The sequence below is a fragment of the Scylla paramamosain genome, unplaced genomic scaffold (genome assembly GCF_035594125.1).
Source record: "Scylla paramamosain isolate STU-SP2022 unplaced genomic scaffold, ASM3559412v1 Contig28, whole genome shotgun sequence".
NCBI classification, from domain to species: Eukaryota; Metazoa; Arthropoda; class Malacostraca; order Decapoda; family Portunidae; genus Scylla; species Scylla paramamosain.
Window position 1 is genome coordinate 461,955 of NW_026973693.1, and position 5,546 is coordinate 467,500.

The 5,546-nt window shown below is 42.4% G+C and overlaps 1 long non-coding RNA gene across 1 annotated transcript in view; it reads left to right on the top strand.

The window, feature by feature from the left end:
* The first annotated feature begins 572 nt into the window (after nucleotides 1-572).
* LOC135097653 (uncharacterized) overlaps nucleotides 573-5,546 on the top strand; it is a 12,868-nt gene continuing 7,894 nt past the window's right edge. The window contains exon 1 of the long non-coding RNA XR_010265937.1: nucleotides 573-759. This is a non-coding gene — a long non-coding RNA (uncharacterized LOC135097653). The remainder of the gene's footprint in view (nucleotides 760-5,546) is intronic.

Genomic DNA, 5,546 nt, shown 5'->3' on the forward strand with positions numbered 1-5,546 from the left:
ACATTCTCTGTTCCACCTCCTTCAGTGCCACCCCCCTTCATCTTCCACCCAGTGTCGCAGTTCAGAAGTTACCATGTATATGTCACTGTACACTTTGGCACTTCCCTCGACGTGTCCTCTGTTACAGAGTCCCTCGTGCGTTCCAGAGCGTTAGGGTTCGGTGATATATAAAGTAAGAAGAGCATCGCCTTTTGCCGTGATTCTTCTGGAGTCTGGGCCGTAACTCGCCCTCTCAAAAAGCTTAATTTAAGAGGCATTTTTCCCCAGACGAAAGCCGCTCATGAGACAACATTTGTGAGCAGGCTCAGTGTTCGCGCAAAGGTATGAATGACGGGAGGAACACAATGGTGGGACGCGACGCACTTCTGCCGTGTGGTGTCGCGAGCCTTGTGTTGGCGAGAGAGGCTGACGTGAAGGGAGGTGAGGTGGAGGCGTCAGAGAGGGAGGATAATGAAGGCCAGGAAGAGAGAGAGAGAGAGAGAGAGAGAGAGAGAGAGAGAGAGAGAGAGAGAGAGAGAGAGAGAGAGAGATTAGAAATTAAAAACGAGCGACACCACTTTTTTTTCAGGAGAGTTGGTGTTCTCCAAACCCAACGATGTATCCTGAGGGACTCCACTCCGGCACACTTTCATCTCGCCTCTCATTCCTGGAACTTTAATCAGTGAAGAACCTCGGGTGGAGACAAACTTGTCCTCTAACCTTAATTAAGAAGCACTCCCACTGACCTGGCCCTCGTTGTGTGTGTGTGCCCTGTCTGAGGTGATGTAAATGTGCAGCTTTGTTATAGTTGTTTTACAATAACCTTCAACTAACGCTCTTCCTCTTCCTCCTCCTCCTCCTCGCTCTTCTCTCTTCTTCCTCCTTTCCATCATCTGTAATTTCCATCCATCCGTCACTCAGTTATATCCTTTCCCCTGTTCACTTCCTCCTCCTCCTCCTCTTCCCTCTCCCTCCCTCTCTCTGACTTCTTTCTCACACCTCGGAAGCTGATGAAAAAGAAAGGGTAGGGGGGCTGAGGGCTCTGAAGTGGGGCTTTGTTTTACTTCTCCCTTAAACAAGCAAACAATCCTGCGCTCTTCTTCCTTCCTTCCTTCCTTCCTTGTCTGTCCTGTTTGCTTGTCTATCTGTCCTGCCTCTTCTGCTTACCTGTCTGTCTACCTCTCCTTACTCTTCTGTTTGTATGTTTGTATGTGTATCTTTTAGTGTTTTGTTTGTTTATGTCTTAGTCTGTTTATTTTACTGTCTCCTATTGATAAAGTTAATGTCTTTATACCTGTCTGTCTGTCTGTCTGTCTGTCTGTCTGTCTGTCTGTCTGTCTATTTTCCTTTTGGAGTAATTTTTGATGTGTGTGCTTTTTGTCTGTTTGTCTGTCTGTCAAGTAACTAGCTAATCAACTCTCTCTCTCTCTCTCTCTCTCTCTCTCTCTCTCTCTCTCTCTCTCTCTCTCTCTCTCTCTCTCTCTCTCTCTCTCTCTCTCTCTCTCTTTCTCACGTCTCCAGCTTCTGAAACGCTTGTACTACTACACAGGAAAAAGTATAGCAACACATACACGCACACATAAAAATAAATATGTACGTATTTCTTGAGTTTCTATAATGTTTTCAGTGGAGTGTGGGTGGCAGGGAAAGGAAAGAGCGAGGTGGTAGTCAGAGTGAATAGTAATCATGGACACGTTATTTTTTCCCCTTGTTTCCCTTTCATCGTCTGTAGGAGGAGTGAAAGGAGGGAGAACTCAAACGTTAAGAGAGAAGTAACGATGGAAGGAGGAAAGGAAAGTAAGAAAGAAAGGGAATATAAAAGAAAGAATAAAATAAACAAAGGGTAAAGGAGGGAAATTGGCAGCAAGGAAGGAAAGAAGGAGCAGTGGGTGGAAGAGAAGGGAAGGTAAAGGAAAGAAGAGTGGAGGAAGGGAGAATATGAGTAAATAATGGATAAAAATCTAATGGAGAGAATCAGAACTGTGGAGAGGAAGGGGTGAAATGGAAATAGAGGAGGAGGAAAGTGAATATGGAGAGAAGATAGAAATGAAAAAAAAAAAATAAGAGGAGAGAATAAGTAATGCTGAGAGAGAGAGAGAGAGAGAGAGAGAGAGAGAGAGAGAGAGAGAGAGAGAGAGAGAGAGAGAGAGAGAGAGAGAGAGAGAGCAGCATCAAGCAGTCATCCCAACCTCTGCCTACCCAAGTCTGTCTAATCTAAGTTTTATGCAATGCGCCACTCTCGTGTGTTACAACATTAGCATCCCGGCGGTGCGGAAATGACGGAGCGAGGCAGGAACAAATGACAAGGCAACGCAACGCCCGGTTTCGTAATACCCTCCTCCGTGCAACACTTCGTCAAATTAAACCCAAATGAAACATCATCATGCATCTCTCTGAGTATTCCCTTCTTTTTTTTTTTGTTTATCCTCCCCATAATGACCCGAATAATTACGTAATGGAATTGGTAGGACTCGAGAGCAAACAGGGACCAAGGGATGCAATTAGAGTACAGTTCTGTATGACGAGGGGAGGAAGGGAAAGAGGGCGAGGAGGGTAGGTAGAGGGAGGGAGATAGAGAGAGGGGGAAGGACACTGAGAAGAAAGACAATAATGAAAGACAATAATGAAATGTTAACACAGTGGCGCAGCTTGTATGATAGGGACTCTCTCTCTCTCTCTCTCTCTCTCTCTCTCTCTCTCTCTCTCTCTCTCTCTCTCTCTCTCTCTCTCTCTCTCTCTCGGATACTAAATCATATATAGGACATTAAAGTTCAAGGAAAAACGTTAAATGTTCATCAGTCACTTATATTAACGAGTAAAACTGACATAATTAATCTACAGACCTTTTTTTCTTTCTGCCAGGTAAGTATGGGGGTGAATGTTCCATATCAGCCAAGCATAACCTGCCTGCGACTGATGTCTGTGTAGCAAAAATAACGGTAGATAAAATAACCGATAGAACTATAATGCCAACCATATCTCTGGCAAACCATTCATCTAAAACTCTCACAAATATTAAGGAACTATCCAGCATAACTTGGAACAGACGAAATATCAGAAACATCTATGGTTGATCCAGATTTATGAGAATGAGCGTGTTTTAGAGCGCTTGGATTGCTCGTGAATAAATAACATACAGGTAAAAAGGAGGTGGCAGGGATCAAACCCATGACAGGACACTCAAGGCTCACGGTTCTTTGTAACTCGAGCCATAGCAATCTGATACAGCCTGACTTACTGAGTGTCACTGGGTATGAGCTGTGGCTGTATGCTATGAACTCGTAGCTGTTGTCTTGAAGTCCATCTAAGATAGAAAAGTGTCGGCGCAAAACATCAATGTGTGTAAATCGATGAATTTCAACATAATGATCAGTGAATATTGAGCATCACTACACGGCTTCATACTTAGAACTTTTCGGAATCACTACAGACTGGATTTTAGCAGCGCCTTTAAAGCGTAACGCAGTACATCATTAAAAATATTTATTTATTTTTTTCAAAGACAGTGATGGGCGTGGCAATTACTTCTTTCGAAACAATGAAGACAGCACATGGCGGCGTGCTGGCCCTGAACCGCTGCCTTGCACGATGCCTCTCCTTAATCACACACATAAGTATAGGGATCCTGAAACAAATAAAAGACTTGAGCTGTGTTCCTCAAGCGTATGTACAAAACTACATTAATTTGATATATATGTGGCTATTTGTTCAAACGAGTGAGAAAATTGTGTATTCAATATTTCTTAGTGGAAGATACAGTGTAGAGGCTTAGGCGTCAGTAGTAGCGCCCATTATCGTGTATATTTTGGGATTATTTTACAAATACTGGATCAAGTGAAGTATTTGTTATTGCCGAATTACCACGGAGCTTTGAAAAATTAAAAACTCACCATTGTTTAGAAAAAAATACTGTGAAGCGTGCAAATCTTCGAATTTTGGAAATCACACACACACACACACACACACACACACACACACACAGGGTAGCTGAACCACTAATAGCATTATAAATTTTCATAAGCTTGTATAAAGAGCAACATGATTAATAACGGTAACTGATAGCGGCACTCGTTTATGTGAAGGATGTGGTGGCGTGAGGCTCAAAGGTCGTGGCTTGATACTAATAAGCATTCCGAAATGAACGTGATATCTGGTGCGGCGATGACGTCGTGGGGAATGTGGTGGTGTGATACTAGATTTACCAGTGACGTCAGGGAGCTGTCATGATTAAGTACAGTCGTGGCCTTCAGAGCATTAAGTACAGTCGTGGCCTTCAGAGCATTAAGTACAGTCGTGGCCTTCAGAGCATTAAGTACAGTCGTGGCCTTCAGAGCATTAAGTACAGTCGTGGCCTTCAGAGCATTAAGTACAGTCGTGGCCTTCAGAGCATTAAGTACAGTCGTGGCCTTCAGAGCATTAATTTTGCTGACTCGAACACCTTGCAAACTTTTTGATGAAACTGAGATAACTTTTTTTTTCTTTTTACTTTACAACGAAGTAGAATCAAACGATATATAAATGCAGATTTACAGTAAAAACTGTTTGATGCTCACTCAAACTTTATGACAAAGAAATGCAAATAACAAAATATATGGAGACAATAAATAAGAAACAACTCTGAGTTTTCATTCATCTTTGTGTCATAAGACAAGAAGAAGAAAAGAAATCTCGTTCTATTTTCTTATTTACAAAGATATAACACACACACACCCACACACACACCCACACACACACACACACACACACACACACACACACACACACACACACACACACACACACACACACACACACACACAGATAAATAGACGGTAATTACACATCAGTCAGCTTCTATACGAACAGGATATCCTTTCAGAACGAAAAAGAATCTTAAACATCCGCCTCTTTTTCTCAGAGATTCGAAGGCTGACATGAGGCGAAAGAGATCCAGCATAACAAACTTCTTCCTGGTGATTTATTCCAGACTCATGACAGCGCTGAGCCATTGGGAGTGGCGTGGGTGTGAAGCTAAAGGAAATGCTTTCGACTTTGTTTCTCATTTTATATTAGAGTGGAGAGGGTGAGTCCGTACTTGTCGCTGTTTGGCATTTTATATCACTCGTCGGGTGGGTAAGGCAGTGGAGAGTCATCTCTGTAAGGGAGAGCAACGTGTTTGCTTTTATTTTATTAACCAAGATATCGTAAAAAAAAAAATGACGGTAGGGCAGACGGATACATAAATGGAAAGATAAAATAAAAAGTTCTGTAGGAATGACCTTTAATGGGCAGGCAACCGACAGATGAGTGAAGAAGGTCAGGAGAAGAATTTGTCCACCACTGAAATCGTAAAAAAAAATAAATAAATAAATAAAAAAATGGCAATAGTGATGAAATTTCAATCTTAACCAGTCACTTTATCACCGGATTAAGAGATTACAAATTGACTCCTTGCCACCACAACCTCTTGAATAACATCGCAGGGAGTATTCATATCACTGGTGCCTTCTGGGTGATGAAATTATGAAAGGATACGTGACGATGTGATATGAAGAGGCGAGCCTGAAGAGGTTTGGCTGCCTCACTCC